Below are 13,293 nucleotides of genomic sequence, written 5' to 3'. Positions count from 1 at the left end.
CATAAGCTGAGCAAGGTGGCCCGCTCAGTTCAAGGCCAGTTTGGGCAATTAGTAAGACTCTGACTTAAAAATCAATGAAAAGAAATGAATAGAAGGAAGAAAACATAGCAATTGAAATTTAAATTGGGGTTCTATAAAATGTAGGAACTGATTTTTGTCCTAGATTTTTGTATTTTCAAGACAAGGTCTGCCTGAATATCCCTGGCTGTCCTGGAGTTTGCTTCTTAAAGGTTGGTCTCGAACTCAGACACTTACCTGCCTCATTCTCCTGGGTGCTAGTATTAAAGGTATGCAGCAATGCTTGGCTTAAAATTGAACTTTAAAAAAAAGCCAGTTCATAATTCTTACAAAGAACATGTGCATAATATTGAAACACATTTTAAGATCAACCTCAAAGGACAATAACCTGAGTTGAATTTCAAAAACGTTGACCTGATTCCTTTTTTAGCTGATTAAAAACCTAATTAGCACACTCTATAGTAAAGCACATTTTCTTTTCTCTACTTGTTGGAAGAATTTGTTGCTGACCTAGCTGTAGAGGTTGACAAGTGTGAAATATAAAACATTTAAGGAATGTGAACAACAGAATGTGTGTGTCCATTTGTGAAAACAAAAGAGCACTTTCAATATAAAAGAACACTAGAAAGAAAAGTGGTGGTGTTCTTGAGACAGATTCATGTCGTGTCACCCAAATTGGTCTGAAGATCCTATATGTCCAGTCTCAGTCTCCTGAGTGCTGGGATTATAAGAGAACACCAAGCTCCGGGAGAGCCGGGGCTACACAGGCAGACCCTGTCTTGAAAATACAAAAAAACTACAACAACATTTTATAGAACTAAGAACAATATTATCATTTTAATGTAGCTTCTCATTTTTAAATAAGTTTAACCAAAAAATATGTATTATGTATTCAACAGGTGCTTGCTAAGTATGTTTAAATCAAATGTTTCAGAAAGTGACAGCATATTTTCTTATGTGCCCACTAAGAATTTACTATTATTTGAATGTGCATCATCTAAGCCAATTGTGATCTGTAATATTATATTGTTCTAACGGTTGTAACCTCTGCCCTAATTGTGTGTGTGTGTGTGTGTGTGTGTGTGTGTGTGTGTGTGTGTGTGTGTGCCACAACTGGGGCATATACATATTAGTATGGATATACGCACATCTGCATGTAGGTTCATGTGTGTGCATGCACATGCTTTCTGGAGGCAAGAGATCAATACCAGGTGTCTCTGAATATGTATCTACCTTATACTGTATAGCACTGAACCTTTGAGATACTGTATAGCACTGAACCTAGAGCTCACTGATTGTCTAGTTTGGTTAACTATTGAAATCTAGGAATTCTCCCACCACAGCATTAGGATTATGGGTATGTCCCGTCATACCTGGGTTTTACCTTTGTGCTGGGGATCTGAACTTGGGTCCTCATGCTCAATTAGTGGATAGTTGACTTACCGATCCATCTCCTCAACCCTGTTTTGGTGTTTCTGAGATAAAAGGGCTTATTATTGTATAGCCCAGACTGGCCTTAAACAGAAGGCTATGATTACAGGTATGTGTGACTATGCTCAACTTGATATATTATTATATAAAGGGTGGTATAATTATTACAGATGTATTTTCGAAAAATGTCATCAAAACTTCACATTCACCCTGCATACTTTTCAAACCTTGCCACACACACCAAGAGATAGAATGTAATCGATGTCACATTTCCTTGGACCTTGGTGAAATTTTGTGAGTGCCCCAATTTGATAGCTGGAACTCCAGATGACTTCTAAACGAGATTATAAAAGATGGTATGGTGCTTTCCTAGCTATCCCTTGGGACTCTCATTCCAAGGACATAGCCAGCATGCTATGAGAAAGCCTGACAGTTCCAGCTGAAGTCTCAGGTAAAAGCCATTATCAACTGTCAGTATGTGAAGAGCAACTCTTCAATAACTCCAGTGTCTAGACTTTCAACTACAGCAGTCAACAAAACCTAGAAAAGGAGCAGCTGTACCCACTGAAGCTTTCCAAAAATCACAGATTTGTGAGCAAAATACATGTGGCTTCATTGGGGATACCGACAGCTTGTTAAGTCATTAGGTGTGCTCATAGTTTGTTATATAATCATGGACAACAGTATCAGCAATGTGTCTTTGAGTGACCATATCACACTTTCATAGACAATTACTTAATATTATATATTATATATTTATGTTATTATAAAGCATTTATCTATGTTCTTGTCACTTTGGTTATATCACTAGATTATACATCTCTAGGCACAACAATATATACAACACTGTTTTCTCACTATTAATTTCTTAGAAGTAGAGATGCAATCTGAAGACTATGCACAACTCAGGGACTATTCGTGAGTTTTAGCAGTTCAGTTGATGTAGTTAAACAGTCTACAGACATGTATGACTTAGAAATACAGGGTAAAGTGGTGGCTCAGTTGATAAAATCCTTTCTGCCTATCAAATCTAGAGTTTGGATCATAAACACTCCCATAAAATGCTAAGTATTTTTGAGAGAATATCTTATTTCTGCATGGATATTGCACCTGTCAATAATAAATCTGATGGCCTATGACTTAGGCAGGAAATAGGAGGCGGAACATCCAGGATGCAGAAGGAATTATGGGGTAGAGTCAGGCCCAGGAAGATTTGCCCAGAAAGATGTGATGAGACAGATGCATAGTACCTAAGCACAGATAACCAGATGGCAGAATGTAGGTTAAAATAAATGGGATATTTTACCTTATCTACTCAGAGAAGAGCCTAGCTCTATGTCCAAGGTATTTATAAATATATATTTCAGTCTATTGTTGGAAGCATGGAGCTGGGAGGAATAACCAGATCTAGTTCCTAAAAACTATGGCAATGCCTGCTTTGACAATCAGATTATCTAGAAGAGTCCAATCAGCAAGCTTTGAGTTCAACAAAAGATTTTGCCTCAAAACAATTATGGTGGAGATTAACTGAGAAAGACATCCTGACTTTACCCTCTAAAATTTATATACAGATGCACATGTGTAGTTCCACATACATATGCATCCATACATATAAACTTGCATGTGTACATGCATACATACCACAAACACACATATAATGCAAAGAAGAGTCACACATTCTTGTAATCATGGTGCTTTAGGAAAATGGAGGTATGGTGGATTGCAATTTTGAAGTTTATGTAGGCTACAAGGTGAGACTCTGCCTCAAAAAAGGAAAGGAGAGAACAACAAAAATTTGTAATATATCTAAAATTCTTTTGCAAAATAAATCCTTATAAATGCAATAACAAAAATGATAGGTCACTGCATATTTAACAAACACTATGAAAAAGAGAATTTAACTATCATAAAGAAAATACATTCTACTATTTCAAATGACAAAACTGATCATGCAAATATGAATTTTGAAACTGTTGTAATTGAGTTCTGATTCTGTCCCACACAATCCTTGGACAGGCCTCGAATTCACTTGGCTACTTAATATACCACTCTTCATGGTACAATAACCCTTATCGATGAATTTAAACTGCTAGAACTTAAAAGTCTCTTCACGTCTAGGAAATTCCCCATGTGCATTTTATGGGTTAGACAATTACTTTTTTTCTTATAAGCATCAGTTTATTAATCTTTTTAAAATAAAAGATAACTATAAATTACATGAATTCTTTAAGTTTTATAGCCCTGGGAGAAATAAAAAGTAGACAAATCTTTCTTTAAGATTTCCTGAGTGAACAAGAGATTTAATCAACTACATCATAAATTAGATATGAGATAATTATAATTTACTACTATAATAATTGACAGTTAACAATCATTACATTTTCAAAGTTGTCAACCATTGTTTAGTCTGAATTTCTACTTATAACTGTGTGTGTGCACATGTGTGTGTGCATACACATGTGTGTGCACACACATACACATGAATATGTTGGTTTGAAACACAATCTCATGTAGCTCAAGCTGGCCTGAACTCACGTAGTTCAAGGTGACCTGAAGACATGTAGTTGAAGCTGTCCTTGAACTCCTGATCCTTCTGCCTCCACTTCCCTAGTGCTAGGTTTACAGGTTTGGGTCATGACAGGCTAGATAATTTTCCTGGAATCTAAAAACATTGCTCTATGTAGGGATTGACTTAATCCATACTGTCAAATAATCAGATGCAAAAATTTCAAGTGGTTACAGAGAACAGCTAAGAGCTGAGTTAACTGATGTATTTATTACCTAATAATGGTAAGTTAAAGTTAAAAGGCAATGTTTTTGTTACTTGTAGCAAAATTTAAAGTGTTGTGGTTATTCTAATGTCAAGTCCTATGTCTGTTACCATCTTCTCATTTCATTACATTAACAATACTAATATCTGAAGGTGGACATCGCAACTTACAAAGTTCTTCCCCATTTGTGGTCACTGTTTAATCTAATCTTCAATACAAAACAAAGGGATCAGCTTTGCTTTTTAAAACTACTTTATTGGTGAAGTGTGTCTGAGAAAATGAAGACACAAGGCAGAAACAGCCAGAGCTTGAAAACAAATGCAGTATTATTATCTCAAGTCGAGCCTTTTGAAAGTAGAAACCAAAGAAGCCCGCCCTTTTCCCTGAGTTTGTCAATTGCATTATGCTAAAATTGTGCCAGCCAGAGGAAGAGTAAATAAATCTTTTTTTGCAAGGGCCAAATGGTAAACAGACTCAGGTTTGTGAACCATCTGGTCAACCACCACAACTACATACTTTTGCCACTGGAATTTGGTTGTTAGCCTAGCCTTTAATGGCTGAGCCATCGCTCCATGCCCACCATGCCATTGTAGTCATATGCAGTCATGGCTGTCTACACATGAATGGATATATCTGCATCCTAGTAAATGTCTGCTTCAAAAATGCAGAGATCTCTAGTGTGCTAAGCCCTGAGCCCAAATATGTAAAGATAATTAAAACACAGGAAATAGATTGTGTATTTCTGCACTTTCCATTTCATTCACTCTTTCTCTTTATTAGAAATTATTATATTATATATCCTTTAGTGTTCTTTCTCTCTCACTCTCTCTCTCTCTCTGCCCCTTCTTGCTCTTACCCTCTCACTCTCCTCACTTCTCTTCCCCCGCTAACCTGTGTACCTTCCTTGTAACCCCAAGACCCATACCTTTGATGGGCACTTGATTTTCATTTTCCAGTCATCTATATATATATAATTAGTACATGGATATCTGGCATTCATTGTTTTGCAATATCATAGTACTTTATTATATAGCTATGTCACAGATTCATGAATTTGCTGCTGGCAAATGTTTTTCCCTTATATTACTTGAACATGTGACATTTTATGAATGCCCTAGGGTTTATGTGGAATAACATTCTAGAAGTAAGATCAATAGCAGAAGGGTCCATACATATGCAAATTTGTTGCAGACTGCAATCACATTCTACCTTAGCCTATCTGTAAGAGACCCTGTTTCTATAGAACCTCACTAATGATGAATGAATTAAAACTTTTACTTTTAGTCTACTGTTAGGTAAGAAAACATGCAATTTCGATTGAATTTTTAAATTAAAATGTGTCTTTGAAAAATTATTTGTCTTCTGTTTTATGATCTTTGTCCATTTTATTTTTCTTTGGAGTGATAGACCTTGCAAAGTTTAAGTACTAATTAACATGATGGAGATTGGTCATCTGTCTTCAGTAATTTGATTTTTTTATTTGACTATCCCATTTTTTACCATGAAAAAATTATATTTTGCCAATAGATTTATTGACTATAAATAAATAAAATATAGATATAAAATTAGAAATGCAGATACCAATATTTGCAGTAGACAAAAATAGCTAGATTTTTTTCATATCCTCCATGTGCTGAATATCTGAGATGAATATTAGATGAAAGTAATAAAATGTCAAGCTGGTAACTTTCATGAAAAGGTACTTGCTGCCAATCATGACAACCTGAGTTTGACCCCTGGGACACACCTAGTAGAAGGGGACAATGAATTCCTGAAAACTGTGATCTGACATTCACATACATGTCATGGCATCAGTGTCCCCACACATGTACATTTATTCCTTTTTTATTTATTTTATTATTTTTTCTTATTTCTTTATTTCTAGATGAAGTCTTATATAGCTCTGGCTGAACCTTATATGTAGCCCAGTTGAACTCCTGATACTCCTATGTCCACCTCCTGAATACTGGAATGGCAAGCTTATTCCACCATGACAGACTAGGGAAACATTTCTAATCTAAAGAATAAGTGTGATATTCAATGAGTTCCAGTAAGTCCGAACCTTTATTCAAATACTTCATCTTTGCAGCTGTTTGCATCTAATTTAATAATAACATCTGCTAAACTGCATAGCAGTAGTGTCAGTGAGCCAGTGTTCTGTAATAATACAAAATCTAAATGGTTAAAAAAACAAACCAATGTCCCTTTTGAAGGTTATTATTCTGTTATCAGACTACAAACTTTTAGAACATTGTATTCCATGATGTTGTTTTGTTTTGTCTGAATGCTCTGCTCAATTCATATCTCAACCTCTTTCCATTTGACCAGCAGAGGAGAGTCAGAAAATTGAAGTTTAAGGCAGCTAAATTACATAAGTGCTTTGTACTCCGTGCTTAGTTTTGCTGTTCAGTTGGCATTGTTATTAAGCAGAGGTTTTTTGTTTTTATTTTCTATTACAAGGAGACATGTCAGGACTGGGTCTTGGGGTGGGGGTATAGTCAGAACTGTGATGTCACATATTGCTTTTTCTCTTGGGAAACTCATCCATCAAACCGTCACCTCTGATTCTGTGTAGGGTCACTGTGGAAAGAGGCGGCATGCCTCAGTTTAGGCATACTGAAGTGTCGGTCTGTAGTGGGGCCGCCGGTGTGAAGGCGATTCATTTCATTTCAAAGGCCCAGTGGCATGCTGCCCAACACAGGCACAAGCACAGCGCGCTCCTTACACATAATGACTCCAAACAGCCTTTGCTCTGAAATGTAGAACTGTGCCATCTGCTTGTCTCCTCTCTGAATTATTCGCTTTGGAGTTTTAAATGATGTAGTGAAAAGGTAAGAATTTTCTCTTTAAGAAGATAAAAAAAATGTCTGTAGCATATTTCATTTCAGTTACATGGAGATTTGAATTTATAGTACAAATATAATTTAGTAATGTAAGTGTGGCCCCTGTCCTGGGAATATAAGGTAAACATTTTGTCTCTGTTTTTGAAAAAAGGTCATGCCTTACAGCTTAGCAGTTTAAGTTTCTTTAATATTTTAAAGGCCTTTTATAAAAAAAAAACACTTTTTGTAAAAATTAGTATTCCTGGGTATGTTTGATGATGCAGATAAATTTATACTTCTGTGCTTGATAGCCTCTTTCCCTTGCTATTTTCAGTTTATTTCCAGTTTGGGGATGAATTGAAAACAAGTAGTTATTATACATTGCCAAGGGCTCATTTTGGTCCAGCCCGATGTAGGCAGATCCTAGGCTGGTTGCTCCATAACTCCTTGGAACTCTTTCTGCTCAGGAAGGAAACATGGAGCTATAAAATTCAGAGGAAGTTTAAAGCTGAGGCGTTCCCTGGGAGACAGCAGAGCTTCTGGCAGCCACAGAAGGGAGCCAAGGCTCACCTGCATGCCTGTCGCCTGTCTTAGCCTGTCATATCCGGCACTTGCTCTTGCTGTGCACTCAGCTCACAAAGGGGTGCAAAGGGCTGGGTTCGAGAACTCAGAGAACTGGCCTGGCAGAAATCAGGAGCAAGAACCCTCCGCTTTCCCTGAGAGCCGCTACTGCAGAAGTCATTTGGTGTGTGTGCTGCTTCTTCTTGTGAGAGGATTAGAGAATTAGAAGAGGGCTTTGTGAGAAAAATCCTGGGAGAGGTCGCTGGGATGAAAGCAAACAGGGAAGGATGGTTACAGCTCTTCTAGTCTCCCCAGTCAAGTGGCCGAGTTGCTTGGCCTCCAGCAACTAGGGATTTTCTTCCATCCGCGTTGGAGACACTGGTAAGACATTTTTTTCCTACTGCACTAGGAAGCTATTGCATACGGTTGCCTTTTGAAGTGCAGTGAAGGATGGGGGTTGGGGGTTGGGGTCCTAAGGAAGGAAGTTGGTTAGTGATTCTGGGGACATCCTGCATTGTCTCTGCCTAGTGTATGAGAAAGTCGCTGTTCACTGCACAAAGGGCTTGTGGCCAGAGGACAATTTTACTTCTCCCAAACTTGATTAGCATCACTTTTGAGTAATGGACTGAATCAAAATGGGTGCACATGAAACTGCTAAGGCCTGTACTGGAATTCACTTATCGGTATGATAATCACATCTTAAAACCTTTTTATCTAAATTTGAAGTTTGGGAGTACAATGCTATGGAAATCGGTGGAGGGATCAAACCTTTCAGGAAATTTCTCATTTATTTATGTTCCTGGGAAAGTGTATTTTACCCTTTTGTGCTTTGTTGCATTTGTAACTAGAGTTATTTGGGCCAGAATAGTGGCTAATAACCCAAGTACTGCCAAGAGTAAGTTCCAGACAGAATGAGAGCGGTAGAACATTCCCAGTAAATGTAGGGGAAATGAAATTTGCCCTTTCTGTGCAGAACATCATATTTTATATTTATTACACATAGATCTGTGCTCACTGGAAAGAAGAAATGAGCAACCTGTCATGCAATCAGGAGTAGGTAGCACACCCCTTCAATGCTTTCCAAGATTCTGCTGCTCATAATTTGACAACTGATGTTATTCCCTGATTCCACTGTTATTTTTTGAAGTTGATTTTGTTATTCGTATGAAGATGCAAATGTACAGCATTTATACTACTTGTAAATACTGTTTTAATTATGAATACACATAAATCCTTTTAATTCCTCCTGAGATACTTGAACGTAAAGAGTTCAAAAATACAGTTAGTTTAACCCAAAGTACTCCACAAGAAATATACTGAGCAATATTCAAAGCTTGAGGGTGTGCATAGAGCAGAAAGCAATGGCCAATCAGTCTAGAAGCCTCTCCTAGTGGCTACAACCAAATTCCAGAAATCCCTGTCTACCCCTCCCCCACCTTAAGGACAGCATAAAAATTTTGGTTGTTGATTCTTTAAAAAAATTTAGCTGTTGCCTAATATACAGGGCTTTCTGCATTTCTCCCTGTTTATTAAAATTAAACTAAAACCCTTGTTCTATGAAATGTTCTAGTGTTTAAGGTTCCTTTTTAAACTTGGTGTGTGTGTGTGTGTGTGTGTGTGTGTGTGTGTGTGTGTGTTAATGCAGTTAATTATCATTCTAGTTGATTCTGCTGAGAAAAACTGATCAAGTAAAACGATCCCTCTGCTAATTATGTAGGTCCGCAACTTCGATTTCAGTTAGAAACTAGGTCCATGGGTTTTTTTTTTCCTAATGAAATTGCAGTATTAAGATGACCTTATTATTTTCAAAATTAAAAATACATGTCCTTTTTAATAACATTCAGGGCTTTGTAAAATCTATATCTAAATAAATTTCTCTGCACCCATAAATAATGAGAAAACGTAAAAATATGGTCTCTCTCAAATGGGCTAATTATTTGCCAAAAGTGATTCAATTTCCTTTCAGTTTCAGGCTTTCCCTCTTCTAACAACTGAAAATGTTAGCTCAAGCAAATAGTTTTATCTTCCACCTTTACAAATTGTTTAGAGAATGCTAACCGGTAATTGGGGGAGGGGCCGCCGTGTGAGATAACAGTAAATCAATTTATCTGTGGACTGCGAGGATGCCTCGGAGGTTTGCAGGTTTTGATCAATGCCATTCGCTATTCTCTGCTCCATGCTCACTCCACTTTGAAAGACTATTTACTTTCATCATATTTGAGCCTGAGAGCATGGAGCTTATTAGAATTGATTTTCTTTCCAGGTGGATATTTTAAAATACTTTGGCTGGTCATTTTTCACTACCACCTTCTGAGATTCTCATTCATCCGGCATATATTATTGAGTGTCTGTCGTCACCAAGGCAACCTGTATTTGCTGTGAGACGTGAAGATATTGTTTTGGTGGAGCTTGCTGCAGAGGTAGCCAAGGCCAGGGGCAGAAAGACCATTTCTAGATGTTCAAAGGGCTGTTTGCTCACTCATGTGTCTCAATTGCAAATGTGTTTCCAATAATAACGGAAAACACTAATTCTTCTGAATTATTGATATATCAAACTATAATAGTGGCTCCTTAGCACCTAGAAGTGAAGCTAATGAATAATCTTCTCACATAGCCTCTGTGTGTTATTCTCATTGATGGACATTTAAATAATTAAACAATCGTTTCTTCTGAATTAATCAGACTGTTGTACAAGTTGGAGAAACAAAAACCATTTTTTGATAAGAGTAATCTTTAACAGCTTATAAATTATTATTCTTTTCCATTTTCTTTGCAATATCATGTTTTGTGTTAGATGTTTCTTTTTCATTAAAATGTAAGGATGTTTCTCAAGAATATATAATTTATAATTATACCTATAAGAAAATGGGAATTGTAGTAGGTAAATACATAAAATTTTTTGGATATACCACATACCAGATATTTCCTTGAGTCCTTTACAAAAGTCCACCTACTTTTCTCAACAACACTGAAAACTGGATGCAATTCCCATTTTAAAGATGAAGGAACTTAGTCCTTGTGAACTTAAGAATGAAGTACATTGTGTCATGCAATTACTAAGGTACCAGATGAGGATTCATAGCCTCTTCCACCAATCTCTTTTGAGCTCATTTCTCTGTAGTTCTTACCACTTTCTAAACTTCTTAGCTTATTTCAGATACTGTCCCTGCTTGCTCCCTTCCTTGAAATTCTGTGAGTAGATGTGTTTATTTAAGTATGGACAAGATAGTCCCTATAGATATTTTCGTTTACAAAATTGCTTTTAAGATAAGTGTGGTGGTTCATATAGAGAACTACAGAGGCTGAGGCAGTAAGATTGCCTCAAGTTTGAGACCTACAGAATGAGTTCTTCACTCCAGCCTGAGTGAAAGAGTGAGAACCTGTCTTTAAAACTGATGGGAAAAAAGAAACCTGTTTTTCAAGTTTCAAGGAAGAAACAATATTGTTTTTAAAAGAATCAGGTTGAGTTGGCTTCCTTTTTAAAAATAATTTTATTTTTCTTGGCTATTGTATGTATTTACATTTCAAATGTCATCTTCTTTCCCCATCTCTCCCATTAGCCCTGCCCTTTCCTCTACTTCTACGAGGATGTTCCCACTCACACACACTTGGCTTTCTACTGTGTGTAACCAAGATTCAGCTAAGTAGCTTGTGAATGGCACCAGTCCACATACACACTGGGATACATATATGTCTACTCTATACAGAAAGCTCTGTCTTAACTCAGTCTCACTTTCTTCTGCCTCAGGACTATGAATAGAAGAAAGCATGACATCATAAAAACCTTAAAAGTACATCTACTGCTCCCATTTTGAAGTAGTAACTTCAAAAAACCAAAATCATGTCAGACTACTAGAGAAAAATGATTGTTAAATGTCCTGATGATCTGTGTTATTCATAGGATTGTCATTAATTTATTTCCAGATGCTTGCCTACTAACCAATTGCTTTGCATATCAACACATTGGCAAAATTATACTAAAAAGTTAAAAACATAAATTTATTTTATCCCTGAAGGTCCAAAGCTCCAAATAGGAATAAAATGAAGGTTAAACACTAGCCTAATAGTGTTCCTTCTGGAAATACTAAAATAGAATTTAATTTTTTTCTCTGCCCCCGAATGTCACCAACATTCCTTGTTTTCTGTTCCTGCATCTCTTGGAGTTTGGTTCCATCAAATCCCTTTTTCTCATTCTGCAGCCTCCCTTCTTCCATTATAAGAAGTACTATATCGAGACTGCCAGATAGATAAAATGTGTCCCATTTTGACACCAAAGATTCAGACATTTAAGTGCACATATCGTTGTGGGGTTCATTATTTTCAATGCCATATATTTTTACTGTAGGTAGGGAAACATTGCAAGAAGTGAAAGTGTCATGCTACCACATTAGAAAGTTCACTGATAGAGACTTTGTAGGTGGAGGCCAGCTAAGCTAGAGTATAGGAGAAGGTTAAGAGCCTAGCTTCTCAGAGTCTGATAAGAAAGATTTGAGAGACATAGCAGATAATGCTTTGGCAGAATAGCTGAGAGGAAAATATTAAAGTACAGAGTAATTCAGGTTAATAATTGAGAGGGAGAGAAAATGGATGATTATTAGAAGTTATATGAATGCGCCATAAGAGCAGGTGATATAGCACTACCTAGGAAGTGCTTCTCTCTTATGTTTCAAAATCCATCTGTGAAGACACTGGTAGAATTCGTGATAACACATTCATTCAGTATATTGCTTTATTCCAAGCATAATACAATGAATCACCTTACCAATCCTCTTAGATTGTTACCTCTAGTGTGGTCATGATATTTTCAGATTAAAATATAGATTTGTCCTAGGTTAAAAATTTGTCTAGGGGAAGGATTTGAAGGCATATATCCTTGCTCCAGGGACCATAGTTTGAATTCTTATGCCTGACAGCCTTGTTATATTACCAATTATAGTTTTATGTTACGTGTTTCCTATGAGAATTATTTTTACATTTCCAAGGTGGGTGCAGAAAAATAGTGGTTATTCCTATCATGACGAATTGAAATTTGTTTGTTTTTACTTTCTTGTGAAAAATTCCTGTGCAGTCCTGGCTATCAGGAGGGTATGTTTCACAGTGAAATGTCACAGTAGTATGAACAAGTAAGACTGAACTAGAGGGAAGACTAGAATTTTTCTATGCTCCTTGCTCTCTAAGAATTGATATCAACACCAAGAAACAAAATACATATTGTACTCCTGAAAAATAGACTACTGAAAAGTAAATGGCTCCAAAGCTTCCTGGGTAAATCTGAAGTTAGCATGTACTCTTTTTATACAGGAAAGTGGGCAGAGTTATAGAAAGTTGAGGGGATGAGATGTACAACATTTTCTCCAATCATCAAATGACATAAACTCCAAGCACTCCAGTCACTCTCCTGACAAATGCTTGCAACAATGCTTGCTGAAAGACTACAGCAAAGTATGAACCCCCAAGGTCTTTCACTCTGCTATGTGTGTACCGCAGGAGTCTTGATGATTTTTAATGTACTGCTCTCTGACTTGATTGTTCTTCATTATTTTTCTTTCTTTCTTTTTTTCTTTTTTTCGGAGCTGGGGACCAAACCCAGGGCCTTGCGCTTGCTAGGCAAGCACTCTACCACTGAGCTAAATCCCCAACCCCCATTATTTTTATTATAGATTTGAACATCTCTCCATGTAGGTGGTTTT

General features: G+C 36.8%; 1 protein-coding gene across 3 annotated transcripts in view; it reads left to right on the top strand.

The window, feature by feature from the left end:
* Positions 1–13,293, top strand: part of Mid1 (midline 1) — a 374,802-nt gene that overhangs the window by 139,103 nt on the left and 222,406 nt on the right. Inside the window, exon 1 of one of the 3 annotated variants that reach the window (XM_039099997.2) lies at positions 6,837–7,051. The exons of 1 other annotated variant lie outside the window; for it this stretch is intronic. The gene's annotated coding sequence lies outside the window, so the exon portion shown is untranslated. Of the gene's footprint in view, positions 1–6,836; positions 7,052–7,387; positions 7,985–13,293 lie in introns of those variants that run through there. One more of the 3 variants, XM_017602143.3, reaches the window with a different exon arrangement.

This window comes from Rattus norvegicus, chromosome X (assembly GCF_036323735.1).
Source record: "Rattus norvegicus strain BN/NHsdMcwi chromosome X, GRCr8, whole genome shotgun sequence".
Taxonomy (NCBI): Eukaryota; Metazoa; Chordata; class Mammalia; order Rodentia; family Muridae; genus Rattus; species Rattus norvegicus.
The sequence above is the reverse complement of the archived record's forward strand: the minus strand, read 5'-3'. Positions and strand labels throughout refer to the sequence as shown.